Genomic DNA, 18,517 nt, shown 5'->3' on the forward strand with positions numbered 1-18,517 from the left:
CGTCCACCTTCTCAGTAAAGGCCAATAAATGCCACTCATGTCCGGTTCCCGAAAGATAATTCGATGTGTGGTGTTCCGGGGATGGTGGGACTGCCTGATGGGAAAACTGGGCCCATATTCTCTCGCGTTCCAGAGAATGAGAGGTGATCTCATTGAGACCTTCAAAATAGACTCATTGAATCATGGAATCCCTACAGTGCTGAAGGAGGCCTTTCGGCCCATCGAGACTGCACCGACCCTCTGAAAGAGCACCCTACCTAGGCCCACGGCCGCACCCTATTCCTGTAACCCCACACAGCTTTTGGAAACTAAAAGGCAATTTATCACGGCCAATCCACCTACCTTGCAAATCTTTGGACTGTGGGAGGAAACCGGAGCACCCGGAGGAAACCCACGCAGACACGGGGAGAACGTACAGACTCTACAGTTGCCCGAGGCCGGAATTGAACCTGGGTCCCTGGCGCTGTGAGGCAGCAGTGCTAACCACTGTGCCACCGCCCCATAAAGGAATAGACAGGGGTCGATGCAGGTAAGATTCTTCCCTTGGTTGGGGAGTCTAGAACCAGAGAGCACAATTTCAAAAGAAGTGGGGCACCACTTAGGAACGGGATGAGGGGAGATTTCTTCACACAGAGGGTTGTGAATCTTTGGAATTCTTTACCCGAGAGGTCTGTGGAAGCTCTGTCATTGAGTATGTTTAAAACAGAGGTTGACAGATTTCTCATTGACAATGGCGTAAAGGCCTATGGGATACTGGGTGTACAAGGCGTTGAAGTGACCAATCAGCGTATTGAATGGCGGAGCAGGCTTGACGGGCTGAAAGGTCTCCTCCTGCTCCTCTGTTCCCACCAAATAGGAGCACAAGTAGGCCATTCGGCCCCTCCTGTCTGCGCCGCCATTCAATAAGATGGTGGCTGACCTGTTTGTGTCTCGAGTTCCACACTCCCACTTATCCCTCAATAACCTTTAACCTCCTAGCTTGACAAGAACCCACCTAAAATAAGATATTCAACGACCCCCCACCCCCCTCCACTCCACCCCACCGCCTCCTGAAGTACAGAGTTCCAACGTCGCCCAATCCTCAACCGAGAAAACAACTCTCCTCGTCTGTGTTCTGAACGGGGTGACCCCTAATTTCAAAGCAGTGCCCCCGAGCTCGGTGCTCCCCCGCAAGAGGATTCTGCACAATATAAAGAAGCTGAAAGCGAACTCTCGTTTACGTTGAAACGTTCCCCTGCGTAGGACTGCCGCGATGTCTGCTCCTGTGTAAGAAATGTGATCGTTTGTTATCCTGATTCAGTTGGATAAGACGCTCGTAGCACTCCAGTGTAATGAGCGCCGTTGCTGCTGAAGTGCAGCTCGGATCCAGAGCTGGAGGAGCTGCCAATTGACTGGGTCTTATTAACATTTCACTAAACATCACTGTTCTGCTGGTCGGGACTTTCATGCAATTTAATTCCGGGTGTTTATGAGCCTTTCCTGCTGCTGCTATGCAATAACATATTCACAGTGTCAGCACTTGCTGACTGAGAGCTGGCCACAGGCGGAAAATTGCAAATCGCAATCGCTGGCTGGTATTTATGAGATTGGAACCTGCCGCCTGATAAAATGTCGCTTTGTACTTTTGTCATGGGCCCGGATGGATTTGCCCACCCCCCGCCCCCACCTGCCCGAGCCTTCTCCCAACACTTGTGGAGTTTTCCAGGGAGACTGGTGACCGAGGTGTGGGATTGTGGGTTTGCTCCGAGGGATGTGTGCGCCAGTGGCAAGGCCGGATTTTAACCGTCCCCCCCTGCCCCCCCCCCCCACCCCGAGTAGGGTTGCACAGGCCCGGCCACCGCCTCGTTTAAGGCCACCCGGTTGATGGAGGCCTGGAGTCACACCTAGGCCCGGCCTGGGTAAAGATGGCAACTTCCTTCCCCTCGACGACAGTATAGCAACGGCACTTTGGGGTGCCCTGGTGATGTCGGAGGCGCTAGCGCCCTCTCTTGGCCAAACAATTGAGGTTCTCGGACATTCCCGCCTTGGGCCTGTTTGAGAATTTGAATTTGTTTACCGAAATCTGGAATTAAAAACCTGGCATCCGGCAGAGGCGGACACGAAATCCACAACAAACAAAGTGCATTTAAAAAGCGCCCTTAAACTTGGCGAACCCCCTCAGAACCTTTATCAAACACATGAAGGTGGGAGAGAGTGGGGGGGGAGGGGTGGGCAGGTGGGGCGAGGAAGGCGTTCACACCCAGAGGTCCATTGAGCCACTTGGGCGGCCATAATGGCCTCACCCCGCCTCTCCTCCACTGAGCGGGAAGGCGGGCAAAGGCGGCCCCAGTGGGCTGCTGGGAAGGGAGAGTCCCGCTCAGTGGCTTCCCCTGTGGCAATGGCTCTGACTGCTCTCCCCTACCCCAGCCCTCACCTAACCTCCCTCCCCTTCCTCCCCCCAACCTCCTCCACCCAGGGCCTGGCCCCAGCGCCCCCAGGCCCCATTTACCTGGTTGTGAGGGCACGCATCCATTGTTGCTTGTAGTGCCGCTGAGGGTGAGCTGTCCGCTCTGTGATTGGTTGGCAGTGTTACGATCCCACGCCAGACCCCAACAGTGGCTCAGATAGTGGACAGAAACCCCCAAATTTACTTTAACTTTGTTAGACTGGGAGGAACAGTTACCTTGCAGGTTACCATGTCACGTAAAATAGGGACGTAGTATGTTAAAACAAACTTGATTACTAACATAGTATTAAAATCTTTAACATAATGCCAGAAAATAACTTACAATTATCCCTTAAACAATACAATACCCTTAACTGCTATCTTTATTCCCACTTAAACAGCAAGGAAAAATACCTCAGCTCTCAATCCACTGTAAGTATCATGGCACATAGGAATACTTGCTTTACAGACATGATCTTTGAGAAAGAGTTATCTCTTGACACTGCTTTAAGGACAAGACCTGACTCCTGCCAGACCCATGCAGAAACTCTGGCTGTATGTCTTCAGAAACTGTTTCTCAGCTTGTTTCAGCTCCCCCTTGTTCTCAGACACGTCAGCACTGCTTTAAAGACTGTTAATCTCTTTTAGCTGAACTGCAGAGAGCAAAACCTGACTTGTGGTCACAGCTTCATCTAGAACTGCACTGACCAGCTTTTGCTACAAAATGCCTGATACCTCAGCTCTGCCCAGTAACGACATCACCGTACCAAGCTGAAATCGAATTAATTCCACAGGGAATCCCCTTAATCAAATCAAAATTCCATTAGCCCAAGCTTTTATGATGGTTTAATTGCACCCTGGCTCCCAAACTTTCAAATCATGATTCTTTTGAAACAAGACTGCAGCAGTCAAACGCACATTAACCCTTACTGCAACAAATACATATATATCTGAAATTCCAACATTTATCACAGGAAGCTCTTGGGGAGGTGAGGGGGTGGGAGTGGGGGTGGCGGCGGGTGAGGGGCGACAGGTAACTGTCCTCTGAGGAAAATTAATGTTCTCTGGATTTCCAGTCCAGAGTAACATAGCCACTAGACAACTTGCCTGTTCACATGCGCTCTCTGCGACACGTGGCCACTGTGCCGAACTGGCTGCCTTTGCAACTCATGCTCGGAACTCCGCCACCCAGGTTGCCTCAAATTTCTGTGACAGTCAGCTGTGTTTGAGAATAATATTGTGCCAGACTGCTGACCGGATTGGTCAGGAATGTCACAAGTGGGGCGGGATTCTCAACCTCAATCTCAATAAACAGTGGATGAGACAGGGGCCTTGGCTTTTGCTCCCAAAGTACGGTTGTAGGTGGTGGGCAAACTCTTGGCTCACTGCATTAGCCTGGGTCGGGGAGGGGACAGGCGGTGGGGGTGTGTGGGATGGAGTCAGACCGACAACTGGACGCAAATCAGAGGCGAGCACATGGCTTGCAGAGTCCCGAGGCAGTTAAAGGGCTCACCTCGGTTCTCCGGGGCCTTTGCCCCAGTTGTTTTATTAAATATTAGGCCATCTAAGCTTTATCCCTCACACCCCCTCATCCCCATATCCATTCCCCATCTCCATACATGTCAACTCATGCCAACTCTTTTCCCCACCCACTCCTGTGACCCCTATGCCAACTTGATGCCGGCCTGTTATTCCCCCCCCCCCCCCCACCGCCTTCCCCATAACCTATCATTATCACAGTGGGGGGGGGGGGCTGTAAATTCACAGTTTGATTGACAGCTCCAAAAGGGCTGCCTTTGATATTGGGCCCTTGACAGAGCCTGTGACTAGTGCCAACTCCTGACCCCTCCTACCCATCAACTTTGTTCTTACACCCACCATTCCAACTCACTCAGTATCCACCATCGGCAGACCTCACGAACCATGCTGAGATGAAAGAAAGGTTCTAAATATTCATCCCAAACTTTGTTATAGTAAAAAAAAATCTCATCATGAAAGAGCATTTAAAAGATTTAAATTCACTTCAAGTACTTAATCCCTTAATTTAAAAAAACATTTGTATTTTGTATTCATAGCCCCATATCAAAGGCAACCCTCTTGGAACTGTCAACAAAACTGTGAATTTATAACCCCCCCCCACTGTGATAATGATAGGTTGTGGAAAGCAGTCAAGGACTAATAATGCTATAATGATAGCACTAGGGTTATGAAAACAAGTAGCCATTGAAACTACAAGCACAGATTTTTTTCAACTGTCACGGACATATGCAGGCAGCATTTTGCAATGTTTGAAGGGCCTTAAGTAGTTTGACAGCTTGACAATTCCACAGACCTTTTACCACCATTAATGTCAGCTCTGAAAATTGGTATCTCACGCGCACTGGTGGATGAAATGAAATGAAAATGAAAATCGCTTATTGTCACGAGTAGGCTTCAATGAAGTTACTGTGAAAAGCCCCTAGTCGCCACATTCCGGCGCCTGTTCGGGGAGGCTGGTACGGGAATTGAACCGTGTTGCTGGCCTGCCTTGGTCTGCTTTAAAAGCCAGCGATTTAGCCCAGTGACCTAAACCAGCCCCTTGCTACATGCCTTGCTACAGCAAAAATGGGATCTGTTGGAACTCAGCGCGATGTTTAAGTTCACTACAATCTAGGCCAGGATCTCAAGCATGTTATAACCAATAATGGGGAAACATTCCAAGTGCGGGGGGCTCATTGAGATTGATTTAGATTTGATTTAGATTTATTGTCACGTGTACCGAGGTTTAATGAAAAGTATTGTTCTGTGTACAGTCCAGTCAGCTCGTTCCATTCATGAAAAATGTAGGACACACGATAAATACACAATGCAAATACATAGACACAGGCATCGGGTGAAGCACACGGTGTGTAGTTCTACACAGTAGAGAAGATGTGTAGACAGATCAGTTCAGTCCATAAGGGGGTCTTTCAGGAGTCTGGTAACAGCGGGGATGAAACTGTTTTTGAACCTGTTAGTGCGTGTTCTCAGATTTTTGTACCTTCTGTCCGATGGAAGAGGTTGGTGGAGGGAATAACCTGGGTGGGAGGGTCTTCGATTACACTGCCCGCTTTCCCAAGGCAGCGGGAGGTGTAGACAGAGTCAATGGATGGGAGGCAGGTTCGTGTGATGGACTGGGCGGTGTTCACGACTCTCTAAAGTTTCTTGCGGTCCTGGGCCGAGCAGTTGCCATACCAGGCTGTGATGCAGCCCGATAGGATGCTTTCTATGGTGCATCTGTAAAAGATGGTAAGGGTTAATGTGGACATGCCGAATTTCCTTAGTTTCCTGAGATTGGGAGATCAATCTACAGATTCTGCTCAGTCAGTCATTCCACTTTGTCTATTTTGTGATGTTGTAACCATTTTGGTGATGTATGAACATCAGGCTGACCTGTCAGTTCTGAGACTTGATTTGAAGCCGAGTTCGCAATCCAAGTCTCCCACTGTTTCTTGGTGGTCGTGTGAAATTACCTTGGTCTCTCTCCTGTTCCTTGTGATCATGGATTTTAAAAACATCATTAATTGGATGTGGGCATCGCTGGCTGGGCTGGCATTTATAGTCAATGCCCAATTGCCCCTTGATCAGGTGATGGTGAGCCACCTTCTTTTTTTTTTAATTAAATATTTTATTGAAAATTTTTGGTCAACCAACACAGTACATTGTGCATCCTTTACACAATATTATAACAACAGAAATAACAATGACCTATTTTATAAACAAAAAATGAATAAATAATAAATAACAAAAATGAAAACTAGCCCTAATTGGCAACTGCCTTGTCACAAGTAACACTCTCCAAAAATATAATTTAACAGTCCAATATATAATTATCTGTAGCAAAGACCTATACATACTATACAGTATATATTAACAACCCTGAGAGTCCTTCTGGTTCCTCCTCCCCCCCCCCCGATCCTGGGCTGCTGCTGCTGCCTTCTTTTTCCCATTCTGTCTATCTTTCTGCGAGGTATTCGACGAATGGTTGCCACCGCCTGGTGAACCCTTGAGCCGACCCCCTTAGGACGAACTTAATCCGCTCTAGCTTTATAAACCCTGCCATGTCATTTATCCAGGTCTCCACCCCCGGGGGCTTGGCTTCTTTCCACATTAGCAATATCCTGCGCCGGGCTACTAGGGACGCAAAGGCCAAAACATCGGCCTCTCTCGCCTCCTGCACTCCCGGCTCTTGTGCAACCCCAAATATAGCCAACCCCCAGCTTGGTTCGACCCGGACTCCTACTACTTTTGAAAGCACCTTTGTCACCCCCATCCAAAGCCCCTGTAGTGCCGGGCATGACCAAACATATGGGTATGATTCGCTGGGCTTCACGAGCACCTCGCACACCTATCCTCCACCCCAAAAAATTTACTGAGCCGTGCTCCAGTCATATGTGCCCTGTGTAATACCTTAAACTGAATCAGGCTTAGCCTGGCACACGAGGACGACGAGTTTACCCTGCTTAGGGCATCTGCCCACAGCCCCTCCTCGATCTCCTCCCCCAGCTCTTCTTCCCATTTCCCTTTTAGTTCATCTACCATAGTCTCCCCTTCGTCCCTCATTTCCCTATATATATATCTGACACCTTACCATCCCCCACCCATGTCTTTGAGATCACTCTGTCCTGCACCTCTTGTGTCGGGAGCTGCGGGAATTCCCTCACCTGTTGCCTCGCAAAAGCCCTCAGTTGCATATACCTGAATGCATTCCCTTGGGGCAACCCATATTTCTCGGTCAGTGCTCCCAGACTCGCGAACTTCCCATCCACAAACAGATCTTTCAGTTGCGTTATTCCTGCTCTTTGCCACATTCCATATCCCCCATCCATTCCCCCCGGGGCAAACCTATGGTTGTTTCTTATCGGGGACCCCCCCAAGGCTCCAGTCTTTCCCCTATGCCGTCTCCACTGTCCCCAAATCTTCAGTGTAGCCACCACCACCGGGCTTGTGGTGTAGTTCCTCGGTGAGAACGGCAATGGGGCTGTCACCATAGCCTGTAGGCTAGTCCCCCTACAGGACGCCCTCTCTAATCTCTTCCACGCCGCTCCCTCCTCCTCTCCCATCCACTTACTCACCATTGAAATATTAGCGGCCCAATAATACTCACTTAGGCTCGGTAGTGCCAGCCCCCCCCTATCCCTGCTACGCTGTAAGAATCCCTTCCTCACTCTCGGGGTCTTCCCGGCCCACACAAAACCCATGATGCTCTTTCCATTCCTTTTAAAAAAAAGCCTTCGTGATCACCACCGGGAGGCACTGAAACACAAAGAGGAATCTCGGGAGGACCACCATCTTAACCGCCTGCACCCTCCCTGCCATTGACAGGGATACCATATCCCATCTCTTGAAATCCTCCTCCATCTGTTCCACCAACCGCGTTAAATTTAACCTATGCAATGTGCCCCAATTCTTAGCTATCTGGATCCCCAGGTAACGAAAGTCCCTTGTTACCTTCCTCAACGGTAGGTCCTCTATTTCTCTACTCTGCTACCCTGGATGCACCACAAACAACTCACTTTTCCCCATGTTCAATTTATACCCTGAAAAATCCCCAAACTCCCCAAGTATCCGCATTATTTCTGGCATTCCCTCCGCCGGGTCCGCCACGTATAGTAGCAAATCGTCCGCATACAAAGATACCCGGTGCTCTTCTCCTCCCCTAAGTACTCCCCTCCACTTCTTGGAACCCCTCAACGCTATCGCCAGGGGCTCAATCGCCAGTGCAAACAATAATGGGGACAGAGGGCATCCCTGCCTTGTCCCTCTATGGAGCCGAAAATATGCAGATCCCCGTCCATTCGTGACCACGCTCGCCACTGGGGCCCTATACAACAGCTGCACCCATCTAACATACCCCTCTCCAAAACCAAATCTCCTCAACACCTCCCACAAATAATCCCACTCCACTCTATCAAATGCTTTCTCGGCATCCATCGCCACTACTATCTCCGTTTCTCCCTCTGGTGGGGCCATCATCATTACCCCTAACAACCTCCGTATATTCGTGTTCAGCTGTCTCCCCTTCACAAACCCAGTTTGGTCCTCGTGGACGACCCCCGGGACACATTCCTCTATTCTCATTGCCATTACCTTGGCCAGGACCTTGGCATCTACATTTAGGAGGGAAATAGGTCTATAGGACCCGCATTGTAGCGGGTCCTTTTCCTTCTTTAAGAGAAGCGATATCGTTGCTTCAGACATAGTCGGGGGCAGTTTTCCCCTTTCCTTTGCCTCATTAAAGGTCCTCGTCAGTACCGGGGCGAGCAAGTCCACATATTTTCTATAGAATTCGACTGGGAATCCATCCGGTCCCGGGGCCTTTCCCGCCTGCATGCTCCTAATTCCTTTCATCACTTCTTCTACCTCGATCTGTGCTCCCAGTCCCACCCTTTCCTGCTCTTCCACCTTGGGAAATTCCAGCCGATCCAAGAAGCCCATCATTCTCTCCCTCCCATCCTGGGGTTGAGCTTCATATAATCTTTTATAAAATGTCTTGAACACTCCATTCACTCTCTCCGCTCCCCGCTCCATCTCTCCTTCCTCATCCCTCACTCCCCCTATTTCCCTCGCTGCTCCCCTTTTCCTCAATTGGTGTGCCAGCAACCTGCTCGCCTTCTCCCCATATTCGTACTGTACACCCTGTGCCTTCCTCCATTGTGCCTCTGCAGTGCCTGTAGTCAGCAAGTCAAATTCTACATGTAGCCTTTGCCTTTCCCTGTACAGTCCCTCCTCCGGTGCTTCCGCATATTGTCTGTCCACCCTCAAAAGTTCTTGCAGCAACCGCTCCCGTTCCTTACTCTCCTGCTTCCCTTTATGTGCCCTTATTGATATCAGCTCCCCTCTAACCACCGCCTTCAACGCCTCCCAGACCACTCCCACCTGGACCTCCCCATTATCATTGAGTTCCAAGTACTTTTCAATGCACCCCCTCACCCTTAGACACACCCCCTCATCTGCCATTAGTCCCATGTCCATTCTCCAGGGTGGGCGCCCTCCTGTTTCCTCCCCTATCTCCAAGTCCACCCAGTGTGGAGCGTGATCCGAAATGGCTATAGCCGTATACTCCGTTCCCCTCACCTTCGGGATCAATGCCCTACCCAGCACAAAAAAGTCTATTCGCGAGTAGACTTTATGGACATAGGAGAAAAACGAGAACTCCTTACTCCTAGGTCTGCTAAATCTCCACGGGTCTACACCTCCCATCTGCTCCATAAAATCTTTAAGTACCTTGGCTGCTGCCGGCCTCCTTCCAGTGCTGGACTTCGACCTATCCAGCCCTGGTTCCAACACCGTATTAAAATCTCCCCCCATTATCAGCTTTCCCATCTCTAGGTCCGGAATGCGTCCTAGCATCCGCCTCATAAAATTGGCATCATCCCAGTTCGGGGCATATACGTTTACCAAAACCACCGTCTCCCCCTGTAGTTTGCCACTCACCATCACGTATCTGCCCCCGTTATCCGCCACTATAGTCTTTGCCTCGAACATTACCCGCTTCCCCACTAATATAGCCACCCCCCTGTTTTTCGCATCTAGCCCCGAATGGAACACCTGCCCCACCCATCCTTTGCGTAGCCTAACCTGGTCTATCAGTTTCAGGTGCGTTTCCTGTAACATAACCACATCTGCCTTAAGTTTCTTAAGGTGTGCGAGTACCCGTGCCCTCTTTATCGGCCCGTTCAGCCCTCTCACGTTCCACGTGATCAGCCGAGTTGGGGGGCTTCCTACCCCCCCCCCCCCTTGTCGATTAGCCATCACCTTTTTCCAGCTCCTCACCCGGTTCCCACGCAGCTGTATCTCCCCCAGGCGGTGCCCCCCCGCCCATCTTCTCCCATACCAGCTCCCCCCTCTCCCCAGCAGCAGCAACACAGTAATTCCCCCCTCCCACCCCCCCCGCTAGATCCCCCGCTAGCATAATTACTCCCCCCATGTTGCTCCCAGAAGTCAGCAAACTCTGGCTGACCTCGGCTTCCCCCCGTGACCTCGGCTCGCACCGTGCGACGCCCCCTCCTTCCTGCTTCTCTATTCCCGCCATGATTATCATAGCGCGGGAACCAGGCCCGCGCTTCTCCCTTGGCCCCGCCCCCAATGGCCAAAGCCCCATCTCCTCCACCTCCCCTCCTCCCCCCATCACCACCTGTGGGAGAGAGAAAAGTTACCACATCGCAGGATTAGTACATAAAACCCCTCTTTTTTTGCCCCCCACATTCGCCCCACCACTTTGTTCGAACGTTCTTTTTAATAACCCGCTCATTCCAGTTTTTCTTCCACAATAAAAGTCCACGCTTCATCCGCCGTCTCAAAGTAGTGGTGCCTCCCTCGATATGTGACCCACAGTCTTGCCGGTTGCAGCATTCCAAATTTTATCTTCTTTTTATGAAGCACCGCCTTGGCCCGATTAAAGCTCGCCCTCCTTCTCGCCACCTCCGCACTCCAGTCTTGATAAACGCGGATCACCGCGTTCTCCCATTTACTGCTCCGAGTTTTCTTCGCCCATCTAAGGACCATTTCTCTATCCTTAAAACGGAGGAATCTCACCACTATGGCTCTGGGAATTTCTCCTGCTCTCGGTCCTTGCGCCATCACTCGGTATGCTCCCTCCACCTCCAACGGACCCGCCGGGGCCTCCACTCCCATTAACGAGTGCAGCATCGTGCTCACATATGCCCCGACATCCGCTCCCTCCACACCTTCAGGAAGACCAAGAATCCTCAGGTTGTTCCTCCTTGCGTTGTTTTCCAGTGCCTCCAACCTTTCCACACGTCGTTTCTGATGTGCCTCCTGCGTCTCCGTCTTCACCACCAGGCCCTGTATATCGTCCTCATTCTCGGCTGCCTTTGCCTTCACGACCCGAAGCTCCCGCTCCTGGGTCTTTTGTTCCTCCTTTAGCCCTTCGATCGCCTGTAGTATCGGGGCCAACAGCTCTTTCTTCATTTCCTTTTTGATCTCTTCCACACAGCATTTCAAGAACTCTTGTTGTTCAGGGCCCCATGTTAAACTGCCACCTTCCGACGCCATCTTGGTTTTTGCTTGCCTTCCTTGCCGCTGTTCTAAAGGATCCACTGCAATCTGGCCACTGTCTCCTCCTTTTTCCATCCGTATCCAAGGGGGATTCCCTTCTGGTTTACCGCACAGTGTTTTTAGCCGTCAAAATTGCCGTGGGGGCTCCTATCAAGAGCCCAAAAGTCCGTTTCACAGGGAGCTGCCGAAACGTGCGACTCAGCTGGTCATCGCCGCACCCGGAAGTCCGGTGAGCCACCTTCTTGATCCACTGCAGTCCATGATGTGAAGGTTTACCGACAGTGCTGTTCGAGAGGGAGTTCTAGGATTTAGACCCAGTGACAGTGAAGGAACGGCCAATATTTTGTTATGGGGAGTTTAACAACTCCAAAGTATATTATGGAGTCCACCTGGCCTGCAACCTTTGTGTTGAATTTGGCTACAGTGTGCCTTTTAGGTGTTATTCAACACAGTTCCTAGCGTTTTAAATCAAAAAACAAGCTTTATTCTCTGAATTTAGTTAACATTTGTATAAACACACACAGTAAGAATTTTTATTAACTACAACCACAAAGCCCCCACGCAGCTACAGTAATCTATGTATAACCCTTAATGAATGCCCCCTTAACTGTTCCAATTCAATAACAAAATCCAAGAAAAAACAGAAACCCCTTTTCAAAGGCGTGGCTCAGCACACGGCATTCTTACTGGTACAGACCTTGTTAGTGATACTCTTCCCTTTTTCAAACAGCAGATTTGAATTCTTTCCAGAAAGCAATTATCTCTTTTAAGTGACCAAGTTGTCTGGAACAGCTTTTAAATTGAAGATAAATAAATATTTATTTCGACCTGTGCAGTTCAAAACCAGTCCAAACTCAAAGCGAAAGTAAAACCTCACAGAGCCACAGCCCAGCTCCACCCACACAATGACATCACTGAAACCATGTGATAAGACAAAAAACATTTCTTAAAGGGACACTCCCATGCCAATATGTCCAAGTCAGGGTGATGAGTGACTTGGAGGGAAACCTCCAGGTGGTGGGGTTCCCAGGTATCTACAGCCCTTGTCCTTCTAGATGGAAGTGGTCGTGAGTTTGGAAGGTGCTGTCTAAGGAACCTTAGCAAGTTTCTTCAGTGCATCTTGTAGATGGTGCACTCGTCTGCCACTGTGCGTCGGTGGTGGAGGGAGTGAATGTTGTGGATGGGGTGCCACTCAAGGGGGGCTGTTTTGCCCTGGATGGTGTCGAACTTCTTTAGTGTTGTTGGAGCTGCATTCACCAGGCAAGTGGGATGAATTCCATTACACTCCTGACTTGTGCCTTGTAGATGGGGGGCAGGCTTTGGGGAGTCAGGAGGTGAGTTACTCACCGCAGGATTCCCAGCCTCTTGTAAACACGGTATTTATATGGCTGGGTCCAGTGCAGTCTTTGGTCAATGGTAACCCCAAGGATGTTGATAGTGGGGGATTCAGCAAAGGTGACGCCTTTCAAATGCCTGCGATGCCGCCTACCTGACAGTGACCATTCAGCGACTGCACAGGATTCACATCCGTGGAGTCGGGAGAGCTTGGCTCTGCTCAGAACTGGAAATGCTCGATGCCGATGCTCGAGGTTGAACTGTAAACCGAACTCACCAGGCTGGGATGGGGATGGGCTGGGATCGTGGGCTAGGTACCGGATTTAAATCGGAGTCTGGGCTGACCTGGGAAAGACTCCAGGTTTCCTCCGGGTGCTCCGGTTTCCTCCCACAGTCCAAAGATGTGGAGGTTAGGTGGATTGGCCGTGCTAAATTGCCCCTTAGTGTCCAGAAGGTTAGGTGGGGTTACAGGGATGGGGTGGGCTTAAGTAGGATGATCTTTCCAAGGGCCGGTGCAGACTCGATGGGCCGAATTACCACCTCCTGCACTGTAAATAAATTCTATGACTAACCTTTGCCAATGTGAGAAGCCCAATAATCTCACAATAAAATATATCCTAAAAATGAATGAGACTGTAGAACATTAATGGCTATTTCTCCAAATACAGTGAATAGATCAAAAACCTTCCGTTAGTTTAAGCTCCTTCTCACAATTGAGCTCTATGTTTATGTGGAGATTTATTACTTCATGCCTTCAAAGATATTCTGGAACCTTCTGTCAAACATCAACACCAACCTCGGCAACAAATTCAGTGAGCACGATTGAAGGCCTTCTGCCTATATGCATGGAACTGGGCAAGAACATAGGAACAAGAGGAGGCCATCCAGCCCTTCGGCTCAATTATACAACAGGCACAATTCTCCCACCAAGTGCCTTGGTGGTCTGTGATCCACCACGCTTCGCGTTCAGGATCCAGTTTCGCATAATCTGAGCTACAGTTTGTATATTTGCAGGCTGCAACCGATCTGTGTTCTAGCTTGGCCAGATTTCCCATCACCCTTTGCGGGCGACCATTTTAGATGGGCACAGTGGGGGCAGGAACAGTGGAGGTTAGCGGGAAAACTCGCCAAATCCTCCGTCCCTGACCGAATTAATCATGTTTTACGCTGTATTTAGTGGCGGGGCAGGCTTGGATGGTATGCAATCCGTCATCGTGATTGGTGCCATTTTGAAAGAGGTGCCCAACATCACCGATCCACTGTTGAAGAAAGAAGGGGGGATCTCCTGAAAATGAGGATAGATCACTGGGAGTCCCCCTGAGACCGGACGTTGGACCTCCTGGGAACAAAGATGGATTTCCAGGAGCATTTGAGGCTGGAAGATGGAGCTCCTCCTGGGCACCTAATCTGCAGGGCTCCACTGCAAATGCACCTCCGACCCCTGGCGTTCCAGGGTCCAGGGTTGTGGGCGGCCTCCACCCTGAACTCCGGGGGCAACCCCAGTCATCGTTCAAGTGATTCCCGGCGATTGTACGTCACTTTGTGTCTCACGCCGGCATCGCGGAAAATCTGGCGTGGAGGTGTCGGCACTTCACCTGCATTCCATTAACTGGATGCAAATGAGGTTCCAGATTCCCTATAATCTTAATGTGAAGAGATGATCCTGACATCGCCCTTGAGCCTAACTCTAATTATAAGGATTCCCTCCAGCAGAGGAAGTAGGCCTTCCATTTCTGTCTTATCAACATTAATAATCTATATCAAGGGCTGGATTCTCCGTTGCCGACGCCGATATTGTAATCGGCGATCTGGCGGAGATTCGACTCCGATGCCCAAATCGACGCCGGTCAGCCATGCTCCGCCCCCGCTGAAATGGCATCATTGCGTCACGCGCCATTGCAACGGCGCTGCCGTGTCGCGGCAGGCCCTCCCGCGAGCCTACGCCCCCGATGAGCCGGGTTCCCGACGGCGTGGGACATGTGTGGTCTGAGCGGGCGGGAACCCGGCGTGGCGGCTGCGGACCGTGTCCATCGCCGCCACACTCGGCCGGGATTCGTGCTGCTGACCGGGCGGGGGGTGGGGGCTTTCACGAGGGCTAGGGGGACTGGTGGGAGGTGGGGTGTGGGTGGCGGGTCGGATCCGGGCATGGCTGGTGCCATGCTGTACGGCGCGCCCGCTGCAGGTCATCGCCGTGCGCATGCGTGGCCAGGGACCCTGGTTGCTTTCGGCGCACGAGTCGGGGGTTTCACCCGGCACTGCTGCTCGCCCCGCACCGGTTCCGCATACGGTGAGGGTTTGGCGCCGATTTTATCGCCGTAGACGTCCCGCGAATTCCCCTTTTGAGCCGGCACTTAGCCGCTGAAACGGAGAATCCAGTCCCCAAGTCTTTCTTCCTGAACAGCACTGTGGGTGCAGCTACGCCGCGTGGGCTCAAGATGGTTCACCACTGCCTTCACGAGGGGTGATTAGGGATGGGCAATAAATGTTGGGCCTGGACAGCGACGCCCATGAAAAGCGGAAATGTCTAATTTGTGCAACCTGTCTGATTATCATTCTGGGGAATCTGTATCACAGCCTCTTCCAAAGTCAATATCCTTCCTGAGGTGGGGAGCCCAGAACTGATGGCAGATTGGGATCTGATCAGATCTTGTCCAAGTGTAACGAAAGATCCATCCATCGTATTTGCATCCATGACAACGCAGCCCCGCTTGATTGGCATGGAATCCGCCACCTCAAACATTGATTCCCTTCCCAATTGTCGCACGGTGGCAGCAGTGTCTGTGCCAGCTGCATGGTGCAGTGCAGCAACTCACCAGGGCTCCTTGGGCAGCACCACCCAAACCAGGGACCTCTACCACTCGGAATCAAAACCGAGGGCAGCAGACGCAGGGGAACACCGCCACCTGGAAGTTCCCCTCCAAGCCACTCGCCATCCTTAACCGTCTCTGCTCCGAGAAGAGCCATCCAGCTGAAATCCCTCATTCCCGGTTTGATCCTGGTCAACCCTGACTGTACCTGAGCATCAGTTTGTGTAGGTTGACCAGGACTTCCTTGTTTTTGTGTTCGAAATCTCGATTTACAAAGGCAAGTATCCCAAACCCCTTGGGCTGGATTCTCTGATTCTGGGGCTATGTCCGCAGGATCCGTCTGGTCTTAGGACCAGAAAATCGGCGGCCGCCCCCGCACCCGATGCTCCGCCCGGTGGGTGCAGCTGCACAGTGTAAGGCCCCCGGCTTTACCTGCCGATACGGATACAGATAAGCCGGGTCCGTGGCTGCGCATGCGTCCGTGGCGTGCAACACGGCCTGCCAAAAACTGCCCCCCTGCAACCCCCCTCGCCACCCCCGGACCACCCCCCCAGCCCTCGCCGAAGCCCCCATGCCAGCGAAACTGCTCCCCCCCCCCTCTTCCTGACTGTGGCGGCGCTCTACAGTGAGAGGACACGGGCCCCACGATCTCGGGGATTTGGCCCATCGTGGGTGGAACATCGTGGGAGGGCCTCGGGTGTCACCCTGAGGCCCTCCCGATGGCGTGCGCCGTACTCCCTCAAGTACGCCATTTTTGAAGGGGCGGAGCATGGGGAAAACGGCCCGCCCCAATTCCAGCGTAAACGGGGATTCTCCGGCCGATCGCCGAACGCGATTTCGGAGTGGCGATCGGAAAATCCAGCCCTTTATCTAGCCCTCAACCCTAACCGTGCCACCCGTGGGGCCACTGTTTTCCAGTTGGAGGTTGCCCTTGAGGGACAGAGATGAGGGGAATTCTTTTTGCCCTCAGAATGTTGAGCGACTTTGGACCTCTCGGCCTCAGAAGGCGCTGGAGGGCGGGGTCACTGAATATTTTTAAGGCTTTGGCAGATAGATTGTTGTTTGGCAAGGGGGGTCAAAGGTTATTGAGGGTAGATGGGAAATGAGGATTTCGATACACAAACAGATCAGCCATGATCTCATTGACTGTCAGAACAGGCCCGAGGGGCAAAATGGCCTACCTCTGTTCCTATTTTGTATATTCGTACCTCAGTCATGTCCTCTACCTTCACATGAAGTTCTCATTTGTGGTCCATAAATCACTATTCCTTTTACTATCCCTTTTCTTCTTATATGTTTGTACAATATCTTGGTGTTCCTTTCATATTAGACACTAATCATTCTCATTCTCCCTATCTTTTATTGATCCTATTTCATTTTCTCCTGGATTCTTGTATTTTGTCTGGTTCTCAATTGCATCTTGTACCCGAATTCGCTCTCAAGCTTATTTTATCTGTTTTAACTCAACCTCTATTTCCTTTGTGATCCAGTAAGTTCCAGCTGTTAATGGTCTAACTTTCCCCCATGTGGGTGCATGCTTAGTTTGTAGCTGGACTATCCATGTCGTGTAGGCCTGCCTTTGCTCACTTACTGTTTTCCTGGCCTGTCTTTGTTTCCAATCCACCTGCTCTAGATCCTTCTCAAATCCTTGAAAATTGCACTTTTCCTGAAGGCTATTTTCATCTTTGATTTTTCCCTGTGTCCTTATCCGCAACTACTTTAAACCTGGAATTGTGTTATGATCACTGTTTCCCAGATGCTCCCACAGTACAACTTGTTCTGCTTGCCGGACTTCATTCCCCAGAATTTAGACCCACTATTGCTCCCTCCCTCGTTGGACTGGACACAAACTCATAAAGAAGGTTCCCCTGTAAATGTTTTTTAAAAAAACTCTTCACCATCATTGCCATTTACACTGGCCTTTCCCCAGTATAGCAGAGTTATCGAAGTCCCTAATATGGGCATTCAATCTGTAAACCTTTTCTGTATACTAGGGGTGTGGGACCTCCGCATTAGTTGTGCATAATTGGGCCGCGGGCAACATAGCGACCTTTTGCCCGGCAGGATCATCCAGTCCCGTCAAAGTGACCCCTGCACCCCCCCCGCCACAAATGGACGAACCGCCTCTCCTGTGGGAAAACCCCCACTACTGGTCGGAGAGGGAGTTGGATCGGAAAATCCCGATCCCACACTGCTGGCATTCACTCTATAGCAGTATCATGAATAATATGTGTGGTAGTCTGTGTAGAGGTATTACGGTACCTGGTAATGCTGGAACACCATTGGTAGATATTGCATGTTTCCTATTGGTCAAGCTGCATGGTAGCTCCGCCCTGCAAGGCGGGGTATAAGAGCCCGTGCCACCCCAGCAGCCTTCTTTCTGTACCTGAGCTGCTGGGGGAAACATCTAGCTTATTAAAGCCTTCAGTTGGACTACAACCTCGCTTTAGTGGTCATTGATCGTGCATCAATATGATCAACCCTCCTGCCTCGGGGCGCATTTAGGTTAAATCTCCCTCTCTGATCCAGCGGGGCGACAGCGAGTGTCTCGCAGTGTCTGCCGGCCTGGACCCGATTACCAGTAGAGCTTCAGAGACGGAGCATGGACGAATAAAGGCAGGAATGCCTCAGCTGTGTCAGAATGTGTATTTTCCGCCTGTTACCAGCGTCCCCGAACAGGCGCCGGAATGTGGCGACTAGGGGCTTTTCGCAGTAACTTCATTTGAAGCCTACTCGTGACAATAAGCGATTTTCATTTCATTTCTAATCCTCCCCCACTGACCCCCGCTCCTAGCTTCCCCCGCTGCGCCTAGGCCCGAGGCCCTTGAATTCCCTCACTCGGCCTTGCAGATTTTCTCTTCCCCCTTTTCAGACCCTCCACCACCCCACCACCACTAATATTACCTGAAAA

The 18,517-nt window shown here is 51.0% G+C and overlaps 1 protein-coding gene across 3 annotated transcripts in view; it reads left to right on the top strand.

Moving 5' to 3' along the window:
• Positions 1-18,517, top strand: part of LOC140402444 (sodium/calcium exchanger 3-like) — a 532,474-nt gene that overhangs the window by 84,248 nt on the left and 429,709 nt on the right. The gene's annotated exons all lie outside the window — the stretch shown is intronic.

Source organism: Scyliorhinus torazame, chromosome 25 (genome assembly GCF_047496885.1).
Source record: "Scyliorhinus torazame isolate Kashiwa2021f chromosome 25, sScyTor2.1, whole genome shotgun sequence".
NCBI classification, from domain to species: Eukaryota; Metazoa; Chordata; class Chondrichthyes; order Carcharhiniformes; family Scyliorhinidae; genus Scyliorhinus; species Scyliorhinus torazame.